The sequence below is a fragment of the Apis laboriosa genome, unplaced genomic scaffold (genome assembly GCF_014066325.1).
Source record: "Apis laboriosa isolate Shangri-la unplaced genomic scaffold, ASM1406632v1 scaffold23_cov150, whole genome shotgun sequence".
Taxonomy (NCBI): Eukaryota; Metazoa; Arthropoda; class Insecta; order Hymenoptera; family Apidae; genus Apis; species Apis laboriosa.
The window spans coordinates 5,105,643-5,129,635 of record NW_025222452.1 but is presented as its reverse complement, the minus strand read 5'-3'; the positions used below and the strand labels follow the sequence as shown (position 1 = coordinate 5,129,635).

The 23,993-nt window shown below is 34.7% G+C and overlaps 1 protein-coding gene across 1 annotated transcript in view; it reads left to right on the top strand.

Annotated features, from left to right (window-relative positions):
- Window positions 1–6,259: 6,259 nt before the first annotated feature.
- LOC122713469 (neuroligin-4, Y-linked-like) overlaps window positions 6,260–23,993 on the top strand; it is a 152,441-nt gene continuing 134,707 nt past the window's right edge. The window contains exon 1 of the mRNA XM_043933951.1: window positions 6,260–6,362. The gene's annotated coding sequence lies outside the window, so the exon portion shown is untranslated. The remainder of the gene's footprint in view (window positions 6,363–23,993) is intronic.

Sequence of the window (23,993 nt, the reverse complement as noted above, 5' to 3'; positions counted from 1 at the left end):
CTGGCCGCTCGTAATTAACGACGCGACAAAAATGGATACAGAAATAAAACTTTTATCTTCCACAACAAAGATACTATTTCTCTGGCGCATAGCAATATTTATTTTCTTTCGATTAATTCGTAAAAAGATTCGATATTCAATGCTGAATTTCCAAAAATCGAAAGGAAAATGGAGTATATAAATGAAAAAAAAAAAAAAATAATGAAATTCAAAAATGGCTATGCACATGAATGACTTTATATAAAAATAAAAACATTGAAATATATAATTCTTAAAACTTGCCGAAGATTAAAGAAAAAGAATATATGGAAAAAAAGAAAAGAAATAAATTCCCTTTCATTTTTTTACATTTCTTAGAAAAGTCCATTCACATTAACCACTACATAAAACAAGAAATCATAATAAGATTATATATTCACGTATCACTTTCAATTCACAAATTTAAAATTTTACCTTTTACCTTTAAAAAAAACATTTATTCTACACGTAAACGCCTTTTACCTCCCAAAAATATTCTCATTTCCACAACTTTTTCGTATTATATCACCACGGGTTGCACCATTTCTTAATGGCTCTAAGATTGCATTAAAAAGCGTCACCGTAATTAAGATATTTCAACGGCGAGGCCGGGCGTAGAAATATTTCGGTTGCTTTGCTTAAAAAAAAAGAAAAAGAAAAAAAAAAAGGCGAACCCCGGTTACCGGTGCATAATGTAGCTACACATACACACACACACACACACACACACACACACACACATACACGCGCGCACGTTCGCTAGGATGCACGGACGAGTGACGAGAAGGGAGGTGGAAACGAGTATTGCGACTCTTCTTGTAATCTCCGCCTGTCCAGGGGGGGTGGGAGGAGAAATTTGCATCGCGAGACAATAGGGATGCTAGAAGTTCCCGTGTACTTTCCGTTTGCGTACACGGGGGCCAAAAAGTAGGCCGTCCAGCAAAAATGAATGGTCCCTTTGTCATTTAAATGCGATCGTTTCCAGTTCCTTTTTTTAGGGGTCGCGCGCGAGAAGGGGGTGAACTCGGCTGGTCGCTCCAAGGAAATCGCGATGATTTCACTGATATTGCGGGGAGTGGGCGGGGATATTGTCATCTCTTTGTGGAACGAGCCGAATTTGAATCGAGAAAGGATACTGGTTACAAAAGGTATTTGTAACCGATAACCTAAGTGGATGGAGATATTGTGATCTATTGATTGAATTTGAATCGAAGAAGGATAGTCAGATGTAGGGTGGTTGCAAGAGGTTCTTGATGTTATTAAAAAATAGAGATATTATGGTTTCTTTGGAGAATTGAATTTGAATTGAGAAAAGACAGTCAGATGTAATGATTGCAAAAAGTATTTGTATTAATATGTTATGAATAAGGATTGTGATCTTTTTGAATTGAATGAAAGAAGACAGATGGATGTAGTGGTTACAAAAAGATTTTGATATCGTGAATAGGTGAATTGAATTTTATATTAATGTATAAATAATATAATTTAATAGTAGCAATTTTCATTATAAAAATTTTGTATTAATACAAATTTTGTATCTTATTTTTGCAATCACTGCATATTGAGTAATAATTTATTGAATTATTTATATATTCATTTTTTTTATTAAATATTATAATTAATACTTTATTTTATATATTTTATATATACTTATACTGTTCAGTTTCTATACATTTTTACAGTTTTAAAATTTTCGTAAAATGCATAAATAATCACATTTTGCCCGAAGGTGCGGTTTTTCTGAAAGATAAATTTAAAAGAATGAAATTCATCAACGATAGAAAATTTACGAGATGAAAATAGGAAAACTTGATAGGAAAATTAGATGAAAGAAATTATATATTATTTAATAATCATTAAAAATAATCGTATTATTTATTTTAGAGATTTACGAAATTTATTTTTCTAAAAAGAAATCGTATCGAGAATCAATACTGTTTCCCTTTCTATTCCTCCTAATATTCCAATTTATACTTGCTTGCTCGAACTTCATACATAATGCAATCGAAAAACAGAAAAATTTTTCCTCGAAAGAAGAACAATTTGAATTATTCCCGAGTTTAAATTCCGCGCATGCATGAGTAAACAAACACACGTAAAATATTTTGAAACATTTTAAACATGTATACACGTTATAAACGCGTGAAATACTTCGAAACGAAAAAATTTCGCCAAAAAAATTCGAAAATAATATTCCTATTAATCTTACAATGTACACAATGTTTATTCAAAACGCATTACGCATCTGTAATTACAAATTATTCTTCTTCGCAAAAAGAATTCCAAAAAATAATCCCTCTAATCTGATATTTTTAAATTTCTAAATGATCAATCAAATAACTCTACATTTTTGATAAATTATTTCAAGATAGAATAAAATAATGATAAGATTGAAAAATAATAATAGAATAAAAAAAAATAAGAAATAAAAAAAAGAAAGAAACACGCTACAATCTAAAATTTATTAAGATTCGAAGAAAAATCGATTGATGTATGGATCGTTCAAGATATTTAATTCAGGCTCACCCTCTCCACGTTAGATAAAATATAATTATTCAGTGAACTGTATCGTTCACTGGGTTAGCCAATTTATTCGAGGCAGTCGCTCATGAAATTTATGCATTCGCGACCGTTAGAAACCCGCCACTGAGTTATTCTCTTATTCCCTGAAAATTCTTCCCTTTATTCGTTCCCTCACCCTTTGGCAATGATTAAATTTATTCGCAAACACAGGCGAATGAAAAGTTCCACGATTAACGAGCACAGAGCCACCATTGCGCGATTCATCGACGAGAGATGTAAAGAAGTTAACGATGCATTAATTCCACGATTTTTTTTTCTTTTTTTTTTTTTTTTGCGAAAAACGGCGTTCGTTTTTTTTAACAATTTTTTTTTTAAGCTGCCATTTCAATTAATCAAACGGTAATTGTATAACGTACGATAAATTAAAGTTGGCATGGAAATATTCGTTCTCTCACTGTTTTAATCATCCCCGTGAATAATTGACACGTTTAATCCATAGCTGATTGCGTGGCTGTTGTTCAGTCACGTGAATAAATTATGAGAAACAAATATCAATATGTTTCGAAGGGAAAATCGATCGACAGTACAAACGTTCTCTTCGATCCAACGATCATCTTAAATCCAGAAACTACATTCTTAAACAAAATATAAATATATATATATTAACATAATTTTCTACGTTTTATAAATATAACAAATTTTTAAAAATTTTTATAATTCTCTCGAAACAAATTATTCGATTTGACAAAACATAGCAAGTTTTAAAATTACTAAGAATGTGATTAAAAATTAATCGACAATTTTTTTTTTATCATAACACGAGCTAAAAACCTCTATCCTCTCGGAAATAAGATTTACAAAAGTATCATCATTTTCATTAGTGACGCATGACCGAAGAATTATTTTCCCTCGTTGGAGAAAAAAATTCCATTTAACCTGAGGGGTGAATTTACGCGTTGGCCAAAGGTCAAAGGGAAATTAAATGTCGATGAAGGTGGCGATTTAGTCGGCAGGAACGTTTCCACGGTCGTGTACGAGACCTGGACCCTGGTAGATAGCTAAAATTCAACGTTTACTCGAGCCTCGATTCGAAAGGTTTCGAATCGTGGCGCTCTCCTCGATCGCTCCCGAGAAACCGATTGCCAGAAATCGCCTCCACGAAATCAAACGCGCGTCAATATCCAGATAATTCTCCCCGTCTCTCTTTGTTATACTTGAAGGAGGGGGGAAAAAATTGGCAGAGATGTAACGATTTTTAAATCAAAATCGTGATTCGAGAATTGGAATTCCTTATTGACACACGGGATTGAATAGTTGTCCAGTAAAAGAATATTAAAATGATCAAGACGTCGATATATAATTCCCTCTCTAAATAATTTAAATTTCAATAAATGAAAAATAAACTCACATCCTCGAGATATACTCCTCTTTTTACAAATTTAATCGAATCATATACTCCGAGTGTTTTTATTAATTTTCCTATCCTATCCTAAAATATCCAGAAAATAAAACTGTATAAAACTGTATATATATATTATATTCGTATCCATCGATCGATAAATTCTTATAATCGAATCGACTGCGATCCCGCGCAGGGTTACGAAAGTCGAGGGAACGGCGGAAAGAACGATGAAGAAGAATTGAAACCTGGGTCGAGTTCCATTAGGAAAAAATTAGCATACGGTCGGGGCGAGTGGCGCGTTATCGTGGGCGCAATGGTACGGAAGCGGGAATTATTTTCTCTAATCCAATTAGGGGCGCGATAAAAGCTCACGCCCTAGTTGCTGTCCGGCAATCGGTCTTCATTAGCCGGCCCAACTTTTCCTCGAGCTTAGCTGAAATTAAGCTCGCGTGCACTCGCGTTAATCGCGCGATAACGAATCGCTTTGGAGAGACCCCCGCTCCAATTCGAAAATCGTTTTTGTTGTCACGTTAATCCTCGAATAGGATGCTCCTCCCCTCTCTCTCTCTTCCCCAACTTCGAATTCGGTGTACGAGCATTTTCGAAGCGATATGTATATATATATATGTATTTATATACTCGTTTCGAGCTGCTTACCGAGCATGGGTGATGCATCGTTCGAGAGTTTCGCTGGCCCAAATCGATGTACTTTTGGCTGGAAAAGTGTCTCGTGAACCGGAAGATTCTGTCCAGCCATGACTGGTTTCGTTGTATATCGGTTTTATTCCGCCTCTCCGATCCTGTGAGGCTGTATTCTATTATGGTTTTTATCATCCGTCTATAATTATCTTATTTCGCTTGTCTGACTCTTTCGCTATTGTCTATCATTGTGTCCGCTTATTTGCGTCGAATAGAACGATTTTTCCATTTCGTTTCGTTACATATTGGGTGTAATTAATTTTTTTTCCAACGATTTGGAGAATTCTTTCTTTTTCTCCTTTCTTTTTTTTTTTTTTTTTTTTTTTTTTTTTATCGAAGTAATTTATTCGATAAGCAAGTTGGGAAATTTATATAAATGAAATGAGACTCGAACGAGAAAATTATTCGAATGGTAGATATGTGAAAACAGATTATTTGCTTGTATAACGTGTAACGTACGTGTAAAATATATCGTTAGATATGAAATAGCAAAGGGTAGAGATATAAACGCGAAATGTAATATTAACAACCCGTGCAGATTATAATCACGTGAAATTGCGTGCACGTCAGTTCGATGAACACGGTGCACATTTGAGGAATCTAAATTTCAATTTGAATTGTATCCTTTATTAGATTGGTTTCAAATTAGGCACAATCGAACTGCAAATAAATTTCCAATTAGAACACGATATCTAATTAAATCTATTATGCACAACTACTATGAGATACATTGTTGTTATAAACTCTATATTAAACGTTATTCATGGAATTCGTAAGATTCGTAAAATTTCAAATTCGCGGTATTTCGATGAGATACCAGTTTCAAGAATCACTATCTATATATATATATATATATATTTAAAGAACAATTCCTTTATCAGGATCGTAAAATTAATGAAACGAGATGGCATCCACTGCGTAAGTTTCAACCCCATATCCCTCAAGATATTTCACGTTCAATTAAGCCCTTCGAATTTTATGACAAGTTTATGACCCGTTTTTAATAGTTTCTCGTAATGTGATCATCGACGATATAAATCGTAAAATCGACGTAATGCTCGAGATTAAGAATAATAGATACCGGTTATTATATACTTATATCCATTTATATGAAGTATTGAGAATGTCTCAAATATTTTATAGCTGCGAAATTATATATCTTTAATATCCGCAGGAAGAAAGTTTTCGAAAACATTGAAATTTTATGACGTTGTCGCTATCGTCTTAAAACAGAATCAAATTTATCTGTGCATCGATATGTTCGATATATTTATCGTGAGGACAAATTTTTTAAAGATTTTGTAACGTAAATATTATTTAACGTAATGTAAATATTAGTTTGAACGAAATATTTGCATATCTTTTCCGAATTAAGATAAATGTGGGAAAAGTAAAATTTTTAAAATAAATAATTTTGATTAAGTTGTTTAAATCATAATTATAATAAAACTTAACAATTTCTCGACACGCGAAAAATATACTTTGACTTACACTCGCATCATAAGAAAAAATTACACAAATGTAATTAAATCATGGCAATATTTATTCGTTCATCTTTTCTAATTCTTTTGTTTGTTGTCTTATTGCAGGATATTCTCGTCCCTTTTCGGTGAACAAGGATTCAAAATGGTATAATTTGTGAACTTGTTGAATGTGAAACGGTGCAAGAAAGGATTTGACGTTGGAAGTGATTCGTTTCAGTGTTCGTTTTTTATTGGGGGTAAGTTTCAAGAATTTACGAATTCAGTTATTAACTCTATTAAAAATATTGTTTATCGATATAAATTAAAAAAACTCGATTCTATCCTAAAAAATCAATCAATCTTGGTCAACTTTTTAAAAACATCCATTAATAAAACGCTATTTGCCACTTCGAAGCAACAACAATGTATATTCGAAAAATTTGCAAGGGAATTCATTCAAAGTTTTGTTAAACATTGCGGATGCAAGTGGCGACATCTCTTTATGCCGTGGACTCGACGATCTCGCTAAACCCTCGGATATTTTTATTACGGCGAATAAAAACTGGGCGAAAACTCGCTTAATTTATAATGATCTCACGAATTCTTACAGTTCCACCCGTAAAACTTAGGAGGAATTAACGAGCGAACTCGAACGATGTCGTAAATAGAACGAAAGAGAATGCTTTGACGACCGACGTTGATTGAATTGAAGTTTTTAGCGACAGTGGAAAATATTTTACAGAACGTGAACCCATAAAAATCGAGTCGAAGAGTTAAATTTTAACCTAAACTCTTTATCATTCAAACTTTCGAAATATATTTATTATAATAATTTATCGAGAACTTATAGATTCAATTTTTAACATATATAAAATATATAAAAGGGAAGATTATTTCTCGAATCGACGTCAAAGAATGAAAATAATTTCGTTCAAGTTGCACGATAGTAATTTCACAATGGTGAACAAGTTTCAACGATTGTATGTCGAGATCTTGAAGAAGAAACCAAAAGATTCCGAACGAAACTCTACGTCTTTCCTTCTCGCCTTTCTTCAATCTCCACTTTATCCCGAAATGAAGCCAAAAAATAAAATCGAAAGTCAAAATTCAAACTCGAGACACGCGAGTATCGATGCAATTTTTCGTGAATTCAGGGGGCATATGGGGGGAGGGGGAGAGAAGGAGGGGGGCGAGAAGAGCGAACAAAGCGATCTTGTCTGCATTCTAAACGTGGATTTCAATTACAAGCACGGGATCCGTGACATAATCTTCGCGGGCAAAGACGCGGGCAAGGGGAAAAAGCTCGCCATCGCTTACTGTCGTGCTCCCACGACGATTCCGCATCCTGAATACTTAAAAAGAAACCCTCTTTGAATTGTAAAGCAAACCAAAACGATACCGTCCAACTACTTCTCCTACTCTTACATCTTTCGTTGCCTTCTTTCATCCCATTCCCGCCACGCGATTTCTTCCTCTTCCTTATTTCACGAGACGACGAAATCTCTTGTTGGATTTTAATTCTGCTCGTCCAACTCGCGTATCAACGTGCCAGAGAGCGATTGGGAAATATATTTCCCCGCCTCTGAACAAAGAGGGATCCGAACAAGGTCAGAGGGGATTGTATCCTCGAGTTCGAGATGTTTGCTTCGTGTTTTCTTGCGCGTGGATGGGCGGAGCGAGAGAGTTTGTTAGAGGAGATCTCTCCCAGTTTTTATCCCGGGGATGTAGGGGGTGAACGGGATTGAAAGTTTCGAATTGGAAGTTTGAAGCGCGAGTAGTTTTACTCGGAGCGATTCCTTAGTGAAAAACTGACGTGAATGGTTTATGAGGTGAGGTAGATTTCTTCCGAATTTTTCGATAGAAGTAGTTTCTTCACTTTTTTTTTTTATTCGAAATTTTCTGTTTTTTTTCGCTTTGAAAAAAGGAGGGGGGAGGGGATTCTTAAAGCAAAAATTTTAACTTCAACATTCTTCAAAACGAGAACACTTTTTTCTTTTCGAAATTCGTAATTATTGAACGTTAATCCTTTTCGTAATAAAGAAAATCTTATTAAAACACCGTTCTTAACGTGTTCAAACATCATCAAACAATCTCAAACCACACTTTTTCCGTGTAAAATCGTTCTCAAAATTCATAATTACAAAGCTCCGAGCTCATCTATTGAAAAGATCTTAACGAAACTGTCTCAAACATCGTCAAACATCGTCAAATGATCTCAGATAACGATTTTTCCAGATTATTTTATACCAGGAACCTTCCCCGATTCCATAAAATATATTTATCACGCTGTAAAAGAAACGAATTCGATCCGGAACAAGGAAGAAACATAATAGAAACCCAGGATTGATCGTATCGAGGTCCCGTGGGATGCTACCATAGTGCGGTTTTCCATAGTTGACGAGTTTCACAGTGAAGGAACAAACGTTTCTCGTCTTTATTATACGAGCCATATATATATATATCGAGGTCCATTTGCCTTCCAGAAGGAAAGGAAGATCGATCGAGCGAGAATTCTGCCGCATGCGTGTCGCGATCGGCGAAACTTCATAAACTATGCGAAGTCTCGTCACGTTTGAGGAAACAGGATCGATCCAAAGGAGTTATAGACTCGGTATAAACCGCAACCATGGCTACGTAACGGTTTCGAATGTAGGATGCTGCGGGTATATATCTGAATTTCCGAAACTCTTTTTTGCCAGTCGCCGCAAATTATGCGGCTTTTTTTTATTGTTAAAGTTGGTGCAATCTATTTAATTGCAGAAAGTGGAACGTTGCTTCTTGTTTGTGGAATTATACATTGTTATGAATTAGTTTCTGCAGTTTCGATGAGTTTTTCGACAATGTATGCAAAAGAAAGTAGTAGTCAAAAAATTTTGATTGTAATCGCGTTTGTAATTGGAATTTGATTAATGTTTAAGTTCATTTCCACGTGTTTAATCATTCCTTAATTTTTATTTTAATTTCTTATTTCCATTTTTACCTTTTAATTTTATTTATTCTTCAAACTGTCAAAAACGGAAGATTCCAAGCTGAAAATATTGATAGCTAAATTGATAAAAAAAAAATTCTTCAGTTACATCAATTCTTTTTTTTTTTTTGATTTCGATTGGATCGGTGTCGTGCCATCGACGCGAGGAAAAGAAAAACAAGAGGTGAATTCGTTTGAAGGGGGTGTGACAGGATTAAAAAAGAAAAAAAAAAGAAAAGGAAAGAAAACGCCGTGGAGAGGACCAAGACACATTAATCATATGGAACAATATGTTATGCTTCAAAGTCGAATGCAATATTTCCTGTCGTCCAGATGAAAGCAAAGCTATGTGGTGGCTCTTGTCTACCGGAAAATAAACTATCCGCTTGCTTTTCCGCAAACCCACCTAGACGAGCACGCTACCTGGCCACAAATATTTTCGATTTAACGGGAAATGAGATTCATAAGCGGAATTTATCATAAACTCGGCAAAAATACTAAGTTAGAATTGCAAATGAGAGTCCTTAATATCGTTCTTTTTCGCAAATTTCGGTTCTTACGACGCGATGGAATCTCTATTATTCGTCGTTAATCTTGAAGAATGGACGAGATGAATAATCGAAGAATCGATCTTCTAATAAGAATTGACGAAATGAATGATTAATGGGGGAAAAAGAGGGGAAATGGATTCTCAACTTCGGAATAGAATTTAAGTTTGATTGAAAGTGATGACAAAAAGTGAATCATGCAATAAGAAAAAACTTTTGGCGACGAAATATTGGATTTTTGGGCGAATATCGAAGCAATTTCTTGCCGAAAAATATGACGAATATTGAATCGAACGAATATAGAGAGAGACGAATATAAAGGTTCCATTGTATCGACAAAAAAAGTTTTTTTCTTTGAAAGTTTGACTAATTAATCAGTGTCAGAAAAGTTAATAAGTTATTTTCGAATCATTGGCGGAGTGATAATGATATTTGAATTTTTTTTTAGGATAACTTTGAATCTTTTAAGATAAATTTCTTACTCTCCTGACTTTATAAAATAATCTCAAATCAATATAACTTTTAGCTCTTTAATAACTACAAGAATCTAAGTTCAACATCCAAATTTCCTTATATCAAACAAAATATAGTGATACTTAGATGTTCCAAGCCATATTTTAAAAGATTCAAAATTGAAAGGGAAATATTTTGACGCAATAAACGAAACCGTGGTCAGATACTTGCCAACATAATTAATTATTCGCGTGTTTAATTTACGTGCAAACCACACCCTATATATAATCACTATCATTGCATAAATGATTTCTATCTACATTTGCTCTACAAGAGAAATAAAATGTACATTTTTAAATAACTTTATTTAATCAATAATATATTTATATTATCCTTTCAATTTTATTCTATATTTCTTCCATTCTTTTATATCGAACAAAAATTTATTTACAAACACAACTAACTTTTATTAAATTTCCCTTTTAGTCGCCTTTTACGACACGCAGGGATTACGTTGGGTCTATTCTTACCCCGAACACCCACAGGGGTAAATCGAAAAAAGTTGAGCATAAAGGCTCAAAAAAATCAATCAATTAATCGAGATAATTCTTAACTTCAACGAAAAATGAATTGGAATTTTGTGTATCTCTGAACTGTATCATTATCATTATCTCGTTCGATTCATCACATTTTCTTTTCACATTCACTTTTACATTTCTCTATCATATTATTCTTCAATTAATTGCACCAAAACTTATTTACAAAACGCTCCAGCCAATTATAATCGTCATACAACTTACCAAGTGTACACATACGTCGTTATTATTAATGCGTCATGGTGTCGTCATTAATCGTCCCTCTTCTTCCTTATCCTCGTCTGTTGTTGCCGGATCCACTCGTGGAAACGGCTCGAATTAACGGAAATTCCAATTTAATACGGCGGCCCCCGGCCGTGGTTACCGTAGTAATTTCAATTTAACTTTTTAATTATAAGTCGACACTCGTCGAGATAGGTCGAGGCAAGCCTCTCGTTGCCATTTTCTTGCCTCGACGGCCGACGGCGTCCTGTAATTTACCGCGAATTTAATACTGGAAAGCCATCTGTTCGTGATTTCAGCCGTCCACCCCCTCCCCCATTTCCAAAGAAGAATCGAGGGGGTTCGTTCCGTCGCTCGTTACGCTCGGCCACACGCAAGGAGAAATTCGAAAAATTTTAATCTTTTCTTTCCTATCCTTCTCTTTTGCCTCCATTACTACTTAGAGAACTTAAGCATCAAGATTCGAACGTTCCTCCTCACGGTAGAATTGTTTTCTTCGAATTGTACGTATAGCTCGATATACTTTGGTTTTCTGAGCGGATTTTCGAAGCGGCAATCTCTCGATTCTTTTCGTTCAGGAAATAAAGGTTTACTAGGTTCTCTGCTTTTGTATCCAGTTACTTGGTCCGTTGATTTTTCTTTCTTCTCGAGAGACAATTGTTGCGAAAGGATTGGAAATTGAAAATGAGATGTAAAGAGATGTAAAGAGATGTAAAGAAGAAGAATGGAAAGTGTTTTTTTATTTTCCTGGTAACGAAGAATAATATTCGAAGAAGATTATTTTGGATCGAATGTATCGATGGAAATGACGATTCGTAAGATTTTGAATAGGATAATAAAAGAAATAACGAAAGGGACGATTTTTGTTTGATCATTCGATGGACGTTCGATCGATTTTCCTTTTAATAATAAATCTTTCAAAAATGAACACTTTGCACGCGTCGAGTAACTCGCACTAGCTGGCCATTCTCGTGAAGCTTTCAGTGAAGTTCCGAGTAAGAACTTGCATGCCGTTTGATATGGAAATCAAATTGTTCTGTTCTTGTGCATCGGTATTTCACAGTTACGACAATGCAATATTAATTATTAAACTGTAGTAACATTTTCTTTATTGAATTTCACAGTTAATATTAAATTTATTATTGCTTTGTTAAATATGTTAAATACACAGTTTATAATACAGTATTAAATTGTTCTATAATACGTAGAACTAGAATATACATAAATAATCGATACTGCTCACTTTCAGGCATCCAAATCCTTTAAAATTCTAGATCTAAATAAATCTCTCCCTTTTCTTTTAAAAGATCTAAATATTTAACTATTTCATAATGATAAATTAAAAAAAAAAAGAAAAAGAAATGACTCTAAATAAAATACGTTCCATTTTTTATCTGTCTCATATTACATTCCAATTTGCATATCCATGCAGAAATGGATGATATTCTTAAGTGAATAATTATTGAGAAATTACGTATTCGCAATCGAGCTGTTTTAATTAATCAAATTAGCGTTTATTCAATGAGTGTGATAACCAACATTCTGCACCAATACGTTTATCAGCGTTTAGGCTGATCCGTTGATTTATGGCTGTGGTACATTCATTAACGTGTTCAGGTCCCCGCTTCGAAACTAGTAAACATGTTTCCACGAAGAATAATTTCGCCATTCCAGACTTATTCATTTATACACGTTTCGAAAATTCTATTCCAGATCGAATTCTCGCCTCGACATTTATCAAATTGAATTTACTTTTAATTCAAAGAACGAAAAAAAGAAAGAAAGAAAGGAAGGAAGAAAAAGCTATTATCGAATTACGAGGGTGCAGCAAATACATCATTGTTGTAGATGTTGATCTGTGATTGACCATGATCGATTGCGATTGATCGTCGTGTAAGGACGTTTTCCAGAATCTATGATTACTCGAAAATTCAATCTATGGATGGATTATTCGCTTTTTTTTTTAATTCAAATTCTTTTAAGTTTTAATTTTAATTTCAACGCGACTTTGATTCAAGTGTCAAATTTATGAAATAATTTTCTCAGGAAAATAGAACGCTAGAAAATAGAAATTACGAAGAGATTTTGTTCTCATATTTTATTCTTTGAAAAAATAAGAATAAAGATAAATTGAGAAAATCTTTTTAAAATATAAAATAATTTATAAACGAAAATATTTGTTTAAATGCTTTAATTTCATTTATTGATTTTTGAGTTGATCGTTATTACAGTCGAAGATCTTTCTTTATTTCACGATAATTGATAATTCGTGTAATTGTAGATAATTTTATATTTATATTTTTAATTAATATTCATTGAAAATATCCCTATTTATAAGGAAGGGAAAAAATAAAGTTATCGTACAAAGATAAATATTGAATTATCGCCACTTAAAAGTAGCTTTCAATTTAAATTCCAATATTTACACAAGAATCCGCCATGGAATCTCTGTAATACTGCAATATCAATATTTCCGGCATTTTTATAAAAATCCTAGCGCGCAATCCGTGATATTGCTGATTTCGCGATATCCATACAAATTTTTCCACTCTCTCTCTTTCTCTCTCTATTTAATTCCAATACTCTTGAAACTTGAAAGCATTCGTGTAATTTTTCAACAATATACAACAAATGTAATTCTTCGACAATTCTCAAGTTTATGCCATCGAGTCAACAAATCCTCGTGCTCGACCAACAAATGCATCCCGCCTCTCCTCTATCCACTCTCTTTCAGCCTCTACCGCGCCATTGTCACAACAGAAATCGCGATAAGACGCCACGGTGAACGCTTCGCCACCAGGATTTGCTCGAGTGGCCACCGTTTCAATATTTGACGCGGCTCGTGACGTATTGAATAAATAACGACTCCATAACTGGTAAGTGCGCTCGTATTTTATCTTGGATCGAGTTGGGCGGAGGTCTTCTCCAAGAGAGGAGGAAGAGGAGGAGGAGGAGGAGGAGGAGGAACGCGTGATGTGGCAACAGCTGGTGTTGTGTGCAGGTGTGCATGCGTCGAATAGCACGCGATCTGAGTCCGAGGGAGAGATGTGTCGTAACGGTGTGCCGTTGACAGGGTTAATTGCGTAGGTTATGCGTGAATGTTTAATACGAAGCTGTTTAATACGGAGGTGTCATATGTTTCTCACAGCGTGAATGATTTAAATGAATTACCTTCACTCTGGTTAAAGGAAATGGGATAATTGGTTTTAATAAATATGGATAAAGTATGTCTGATGAAATGAAGTCGGTAAGGTTAGGTTTTTAAAAAAGAAAAATTATTGTCGTGTATGCTTTTTTAGTAATTGGAAATAGAAGAAATTTAACGATCGAATTGGGGAAGAATTCTGAGAGGAGGAATTTTTCGATTTTTCTTTATTTTTATTCTTTTCGCGTCAAAACATTTCATATGAAAATTTTGGAAATAGTTTAGTTTTCATAGCGAATTAAAAATCATTTTGAATGAAATTATATCACTCTTATGTGACATCCTTTATGCGATACAAAGTTCACGATATTATCGAGTATCGTGTTAGAATAAATTTGCATATACTTTACGCCATTTTAATTGCTGTTAAAAGAAAAAAAAAAGCGTAAATGAAAAAAGAAGATCCATTCATTTTCGCTTCCATTTTTCACAATCTTACTTCTAATAATAAATTGTCAAACTTTTATTTTCTCTTCTATAAAAAGAAAAAAAAAGCGAATAATCTATTAAAATTGTGCGAACTAAAAGTACAATTGAATATTTAATACAACGAATAACTTTATGCTTTTTAAAATAATTCTCGAACTTTGGCATAAAATTTTATCTATACTTCCCTGAAAACTACCACCACCACTATCGGGGTGGAGAAAGTTTACGAAATGGCGCTCATCCCGACCAACAATTTTCAGTTACGATCTCGAAACGTTATTTCAACTGTATCGACGCCATTACGTTTCACGCTTTTTCGCGTTCGTCATGGACAATTGAGTCCTCTCCCTCTATTTTTTCCCTCCCTTTTCCTCCCATTGTTCGACGCGCGATCGGTATCATTTCAACGATAACAACCCTTTTTCCATTTTTTTACATATATATATATATATTCCTTTTTTTTTTTTTGTAATTTTTGAAATTCTATATCTATATATACAACGTAATTCTCCCTTTTTTTCACATCGAAGTACGTAAACGGTATATGGGAATATTTATAATTCTAATACCCATTGTCCCACGATAACAAAACGAATATCTAAAAATTCGGTTAAAACAACGTACGATACGGCAAAATATTTTTTCCATAAAAATCGTTTCATCCTCTCCCTTCATTTTATCCTTTCTCCGCTGCAAAAGTTGTAATCATCTTCATGCTTCTGTGATATTTATAATTTGAAAATATATACACCGAATGAATATTTCTTCCCAACATTTAATGCGAAATATCGAAATTCCTTTAACAAGAAATTCTTTCATCCCTTTCCATTTTTTAAAATGGATATTCGTCTAATCTACCGAATAATTCTTCGTCCCTTTGTGTGGAAAGGAAGCCGATGTCGCGAGGACATAAAAAAAAAAAAAAAAAAAAAAAAAAAAAAAAGAAAACGAAAAGAGGATGTTCTGAAAAGGGGAGGATTCCGGAGGAGAGAGTTACAATTTCATAATTGCGACGCTTTTGTAAGCGAGACACGCATAAAACAACACCCTTGGAATAACGTTACACACCACTGGGAGGAGGATCTCGTTTCCACGGGAAAAAATATTGCCCTTTGTAACAATGTTACATCGTGTTCTTTCAAAAGTGCACCCTCCTCCGTCCCTCCCCCTCCCTTCACCCCTCTAACCTCACCTCTTACGACCGCGAAGCGACGCGTTAAAGCGGTAAAACAAATTCTCGCTGACACCGCTCCCTGTCCCTACTCTCCTATCCTCGACGAATTTGTATTAACTGCAATTTCCGTCTCGATACACGGGCGAAAATGTTTTCCGGTGAAAAATGTTTCAAACACCTTTGCTGTTTCAAAATTTTACGTCGTTCGAACTGAACGTTTTCAAACTTTGAATAAAGTTTTTTTTTCTTTTATAAAGCGATTGATCTTGAACGATATTCGGATAAGATCTGTAATCTTGCTTGATGGTTCTTTTTTTTTACATAATTTAACAATTAATTATATTGGCGAATTAGAAGATGGAGGAAGATGATTATTAATTTTGGAATATTTCATTTATTATTATTACACAAGACAATCTCTTTAATATTGTAATTTATACAATATCATCGATAAAATTAATCCATAAATATTGTTTCTCAAAAATCAGATTTCGATAAATATATTGATTAATTTCACCAATAATATTAGTTTATAATATTGTGCAAAAGAGCTTAGAATATCTTCATCACGCGCAATTAAATTCAATTTTGCAAATTAAAAATTCTCTTCTTCAAGCTCTCAATCACCCCTTTCTACGATCAACGACCAAAATCCACACTCGTGATCCTGACAATCAAACTTTCAACGTAATAGCTCCAAATAATTCACCTTTAATAATTCACCAGAATATTCGGACGATAAAGCAGACAACATTCCAAAAGTCGTCCCCCACAAATTAACGAGACCTCCATCGTGTTTTTACGTTCGGTTTAATTAAACAATTTTACCAGGTCGTCAACTCTTAAACAATCCATCAAGATGTTCATCCCAGGGGATGAATTTTACGATTGGCGTAAAAAAGACTATCGGTTATAAAAATTCCTGATGTCTTGTAATTTCGTGTTTCACAATGCGGATATTTGGTCGACGAACGAGAACAAGATCGTCATTCATCCGTCTATTTTAAATTTTTCACACGTTTATTTTGCCTTGGAAATAGGACTTAAAGCCAATTTCGTTTCGATTCATTATCGATTCTTTTTGAGAAAAATATGTTTGTTCTTATTTGATAATTTTTTTGTTAAGTATCGTTGCAAATTTGAAAGAGATTGTATTGAGAATAGTTGCAATAATTGTATTGAGAATAACGTATTTAAGAAAATAAATGCAAATTGTCCCTTATGTGATTTTCTGTAGATCTTCGGATCAAATTATTTATTATTTTATCTGTAATGAAATTCGCAATTGTGCGTTTCACTTTGAATAAATATAATTTGTACACGGTGACTTTTATTGAAAAATAATAGCTTAACTTTAAATTGAATTTAACGTACAAGTATAATTTATCTTCATGAATTTGAATTTGTGTCGCGTACATTACAAGATATTAAAAAGTTAACGTATATAACTTGTTGGAAAGTCTATTTGTTATTCTTAAAGAATATCAAATATTGGATGATGAAAATGTATTATACCTGTACTATACCTTTGTCTCCTTTTATCTAATCATCTAAATTATTTGTATCTTAATAAATAAGCTTTAATCAAAATTTTTGTATTTACTTTAATCTCTAAATTTCTTTAAAAATGTATTAACATTCTCTACAATTTTTCAAATATTAATCAATCTAAATGATGTATATCAAATTTTCCAAAAATATTCCACCCTTACATTTCACTAACTACTCTCCACACCTTTCCAAACATTTCGAAAAATCGATCTAAATAAAACGTTGTTCTAAAACGATATTCCCGTAAAATCGTTATTTCAAAACGATTCGAAGATCGAATTTGCATCCCAATTAATTCCATCGGAATTTTGCTGGGCTGTAATATTTTATCCCCCTGTAAAATCTGCATTACAAGAACTCGCTATAATCGAACTATTCACGAATCAACCTATTAAACGTCGTCGAAATGGTCCAAGTTCCCGGCTCCATCGGTAATGTCGAAAACTTTCTCCCAACCTTAACGCACGTAAATTTGAATCTTCTGTTTTCGAACTGTTTCAACTCGTGATCGAAGAAACTATCCGATATTGTTAGGGGAGGTATGGAAAAAAGAGAATCTTGCGCTTAAATTATCAATTTTTTCCCCTTTCTCTCCTTTTTCTGTTTGTTTTTTTTTTTTTTTTTTCTTTTTTATTCATGGGGATAACAGTGGCGGGACAGGAATTTCATCGACGTCGAAAAAGCGAGCACGGTGGAAAACGAACTATTCAACGTTCGTACGTTCGGTTTGATCCATTTCGTTCTATTGTTCCATACATCGGCGGACATAAGATATTAAAGAAAAAAAAGGAGAGGTGGAATTGAAGGCTACCTATCTCTCTCTCTCTCTCTCTCTCTCTCGTGAATGTGAAAATTAAATAATTGGAAAGAAATTATCGGTTATACTTTCTTCACTTTTATTCGATTTCTTTATTAAAAATTAGCCGTGCGCGTCTGAATATCGTTGGAAAAATGGATTTGATTAATTCTTTCTCCACGTCAAATAGAACAACTCTAGGAAAAATATCCATTTCGCGAAAATTAATTCATGACTTTTGAAAATTTCGTATCCAATCGAATGAGAAGAAAAAGCTTCCTAAACTTTAACCTTCCCCTAACCAAATCTTCATTCGAATTCTCTTCTCATTAAATCCCAATCCCCGAATCGAAAATCAAAATTCAACCTGAAACAAAGCCGATTCCGAATCTCTCTCCGAAACTCTCTTTAAACTCTCTCATTCTCCCCATTAGATCCTTCACTATCGTTCCCATTTAAATCCCAAGGAATTCAGAAAGAGAGAGAGAGAAAGAGAGAGAGAATATAAGAAAAAAGAAAAAAAGAAAGGAGAAGAAAAGAAAAATCGTTTCGATAAACGAGTTCCATTTCGATAGGTGAGAAATATTCGCACTTTCCGCGAGAGAAATAGAAAAAGAAAGAAGGAAGGAAAGAAAGGGAGGGAGGATGACCTTTGGTCGCGGGGTTAGAAACGTCGAGGGGATGGTCGAAATGAACGCGGCGCCCGTAGTTTCTCCTTTGAATTCGCTCGATTGCGCGCGGATTAACGTTGGCCCGGGGGAGGGAGGGGGAGAGGAGGAGGAGGAGGAGGAGGAGGTGAAAAAGAAACGCGTCGCCGCGGGAAAATGTCAATATCAAGCAAGGGTAGTGGCGAAAAAGGGACGGAGAGAGGAATGGGAAAAAGGAGAAAGGGAAAAAGAGAGAGAGAGAGAGACGAGGAAAGGAAAAAGAAAAGAGAGAGAGAAGGCGAGAATAATTCTCGCGTTTCACGGCGTGTCTCGACAAGCGGAGCGTATTTGAGGCGGTGGGTGACGGAGTTCGCCTCTCCTCCAGAACGGAGGCGTTTAAGCGGCTTAATTCCCAATAAGCTGCAAAGCTGATCTCCGTTGGATTCGTCATCCTCGTCCCCTTCATTGTACGCCCCCCCTTCCCCGCGATTTTTTAAAGTAAATAGTAGATTTAAGGAGTAGATTTCCAGCGTGGAAGAAGGGAAGGTCGAATTTTTCTTTACGATCTTTCGTTTTGTTTGGAATTATCGTTGATTAAATGTAAAGCGAGATTAAAATTCCCTGAGAGGGATAAAAAAAGTTGTTTCCGAAAATGGCGAGTCGTTTCGAAATATATATATATATGTATATTTATTTGTATATATCTTCGCGTGAAAATATCAAAATTATTGGATTAATTAGTTAATTTTAAATAGAAAGTTTGACGGAATTTATGACTTCTTTTTCTAGCCAATTAATTAATATTACTTTATATTAATCAACCGTTTTCATCCCGTATTCTTCCGTCTGGTTCTAATAATTTTCTCATTTCCGTTTGTCTGACTGCAATTGATCCATCTCATTCGTTTCATTATAATCCTTTTATTCTACTTCGCTTGTCTGGATTATGACCGTATAACTCGCTCCATTCTTTTCTCACTCTGTTTGTCCGTGCTCGTAATTATCGATAAATGTTGGGTGTCCTTCCCACGTGTATTTATTTCCTATATAAGAACAATAAATCTATAGATAAGTAGAAGTAATAAGAACACATTGTTATTCCAAGATAATACGTCATCGAACGTATTATTAAAAACAGAGACAAATTGAAATTCAACAATGGAAGGGATTGGAATTAATCGAGCCGCAATCGATGCATCGATACGCGCGTGAACGCAATCGAAGATTGGCCGCGCCTTCGGATCAATTACCATTCGGAATCGATACGTCGAAAATAGAAAACAACTTCACTCGAGGGCAGAGAGACGACACTCGAACGTTATCTCGAGCAGCCGCGCGTTTGCCAAGAAACTTGTCCAAGAACAAAACACGGGGAAAGATATCCCTCTCCCTCTCGTCTCAAGCATTCCAAACATTCTTCACCGTGCTTTGTCTTCGATTCGTAGCGACGAACTCTCGTACAATGAAACAAAAAAAAAAAAAAAAAAAAAAAAGAAAGAAAAAACAATGTACCGCCATCCTCGTCGACCGAGGACGACGAGAAACGAAAGAGAGAAAGAGAGAGAGAGAGAGAGAGAGCACGGAGGGAACAAAAGTTGGCTCTCATTTGAATCCAGCCTACCCGCAACATTTTAAGACTAATAAACGAGCGAATCAGCAGTCTGGCTTCTGCTTCGAGCCTGTATTATCTTCCATTCAACGTTGAGGCCGAGACTTTAAATCTTCTCGTTAGTACTGTCCTCCCCGATGACGTGGTAATATGTCTTTTCGTGTCTGAAAGTGTGAAGGAATCAAAATGGATGAAATATTTTTCTTTTCCTTTTTTTTTTATTTTATTTTTCTGAAAAGTTGAAACGAGAAATTAAATTTTAAATCGAGATTTAATTATCGTTCGATAATTCTCGAGAATTATATTCTTGCTCGAAAGGGGTGAAATAAAGAGATTTATTTAAATTAATGATTATTTTTTTTTTTTTAATTTTGAGATATTCAATTCGCTTTTTAAATTGTTCCACGATTATTCTTTTTATTCCTGGTTCTTTAATTGTTCTTTAATTAACTTGTGATTTCGATACCTTGATTCGATTTTTTTTTTTTTCTTTCTTTGACGTAACTTTCTCGCTTGATACGGTTGAAATGAAACGATTTATTACGAATTATTATTCGCATGTTTTTCTTTGAACCTTGAAGAATTCCAATTATACATCGGTATTTTAATTTCTCCGTTTAATTATTCTATTAATCACATTTGGTTTTTCTTAAAAACTTGAAAAAATTCCGATTTAAAGGAAGAGTAAAGATCTTGTACTGTTAAATTCGGTTTGAATGGAATGACAAAAGAAAATCATGGTTGTTAATAAAGTTTTCCAAAATTAAATTTTATATTCGATGAATTCTCACCAAAACCAATTTGTAAATCATTAAATCGAAATGCAATCTGAACGAAGAAAGAAATGAATTAATTCGCAGTTACGAATCTTTCGAAAAAAAAACTTATCACAAACGATGAAGAAATAGAATAATTATAATAAAATCATAGTTAATAATAAAGAAGTTTTCCAAAATTAAATCTTACGTTCAATGGATTCTAATATTCATAATCAAAACTAATTTGTGAAGCATTAAATCAAAGTACTATCTGAACGAAGAAAGAAACAACAAGGAGAGAAACGTAATTCGAAAAAAAGAAACGAGTTAATTCTTTCGAAAAAAAAAAAACTTTGTCACAAACAGAAAAAAGAAAATCATACTTAATAAAGAAGTTTTCCAAACTTAAATCTTACGTTCAATGGATTCTAATACTCGCGGCCAAAAGCAATTCGTAAATCGCTAAATCCAAGTACCAGCTGAAGAAAGAAACAACAAGGAGAGAAATGTAATTCGAAGAAAAGAAACGAGTTAATTCTTTCGAAAAAAAAAAACTTTGTCACAAACAGAAAAAAGAAAATCATACTTAATAAAGAAGTTTTCCAAACTTAAATCTTACGTTCAATGGATTCTAATACTCGCGCCCAAAAGCAATTCGTAAATCGCTAAATCCAAGTACCAGCTGAAGAAAGAAACAACAAGGAGAGAAACGTAATTCGAAGAAAAGAAACGAGTTAATTCTTTCGAAAAAAAAAAACTTTGTCACAAACAGAAAAAAGAAAATCATTTAATCATCATTAAATCACTTAATAAAGAAGTTTTCCAAATCTTACGTTCAATGGATTCTAATACTCGCGTCCAAAAGCAATTCGTAAATCGCTAAATCCAAGTACCAGCTGAAGAAAGAAACAACAAGGAGAGAAACGTAATTCGAAGAAAAGAAACGAGTTAATTCTTTCGAAAAAAAAAAACTTTGTCACAAACAGAAAAAAGAAAATCATTTAATCATCATTAAATCACTTAATAAAGAAGTTTTCCAAATCTTACGTTCAATGGATTCTAATACTCGCGGCCAAAAGCAATTCGTAAATCGCTAAATCCAAGTACCAGCTGAAGAAAGAAACAACAAGGAGAGAAACGTAATTCGAAGGAAAGAAATGGGTTAATTCCACAGCTAGCGGACAAAGTAGCAGCCCTTTTCACCCGAACCTCCAAGATAATTGACTTACCTCGCTCGAAATCTTGTCTCGCAAGTTTTCTCCGCCCTCCATTCGTGTCCTCGCGCGAGCGAGGATTCTTAAACAGTTGTAGAAGTATTATGACGCTCCCCGGGATAAGAGTTATGAAGTTTCCCCTGTATCCCGGCCAACTTCGGTATTCCCAAAACTTCTTTAACGCTCCCTTCCCCTCCCTCGAGCGAAAAGGGGAGGGGGTTGAAACAGTGCTCTTCAGGGTTGGTTGGGAGAACGCGGAGAAACGCGTGGAGGGTTAACGAGGGCGACGCCAGCCGTGGAAAGTTGGCGGAAACACGGATAAGTCGATTAACGAAGCTTTTGGATTATTCTGATAGCACGGGATGGTTCGTTTAACCGAATGATCGTGTTCTTGGGGGTAACAATATCCGAGTCCCGATTCCGTGAGGAGAGGAAAACGTGCTCGCTTCGAGGGAGCGGAGATATTTCATTAGCTCGATATTACTCGATAGCGCGAAGATTTTTCTCGAGGAATTTTGAATACGCAAGAAAGTAGGACTTAAGTTCGTGAAAATTATTTTGGGAAAGGGAAGAGAGGTAAGAGGGATATATTTGAGGATATATTGATTTATATTGAAGGATTAATTAAGATTTCTTTAGCCAGTTAAGAAAGTTAGCAAGTTGGGAATAAAGTTTCTTTAAGTAATAACTTTATTTAAAATACTCGACATAACATTTATTCAACAGTGGCCACTGCTACAGCGGTTGACCTGCTCTTCCCGTATAATCTCGACGTTACAGTTAACGCTGCAGTTATTCGATGCTTTGAATAATAAATTAACTTGCTCGGCCAACTTATTCAGCTAACTTTTTTAAAGTAACTTTATCCCTTCAACTTCAACTTTTAAAATTCTACCCCTTCCGTATCTCTGACAAATAAAAAGAAAACATAAAAGAACGGAAGGGAGGATAGAATCGGCGGAAAAAATTTTTTTAAAACGTCGAGAAGAATCTGAAACGTTTGAATCGAATCCGAAACACGATTTTACGCGATATTAACAGCCATCGAATAACCATCGAATAAAAAACTTGTAAATTGTGCCTCAATTGCACGGATAAATCGAGAGGAACAACTTTCAACGAGTTCTTTTTTTCTTTATTTTTTTTTCAAAAGCAGAGGAAGAAAATCCGATACAAAACGTCTCGCATACCGGGAGCATCGATTCCACCACGGTGTTCCGCGAAGATAACGTCGAAAAATAATATTAATCCGTGAAGCGATGCATTATTCATAAGACGAGACGCGCAGCGCGGGGACAGCCTGTCGCTTTATCTCCCCGACACCTCGCATATTTATACGTGGAAACGTCTCTCGCCACGTGGAGACGTAACCAAAGAGGGGAGGGGGAAAGAAAAGAAAAAAAGGAAGAGGACACGTGTGAACGAGGTACGGTTCGAGAAAGCCTGTTCCTGTTCGTCGGAGTTTTCCACAGTTTTTTAACTCGATCGCGGCCGCCTCTGACGGATCGAATAAGTTGGCCGCGATTCATTCGCCCCTGTGCGTGGAGAAAGAGGGCGAATTAGGTACTTCCCCTTCGGGGCTGTGAGCGAAAAACTCGCAACATCCGAGGGAGGGAGGGAGGAAGAGGGGAGGATTTACAATATATGTGAGAAAACTTCGAAACGGATTTTATATTTAGGTTGTTATTTCGTGCATAGTGATATGCAGAAAATAAAGA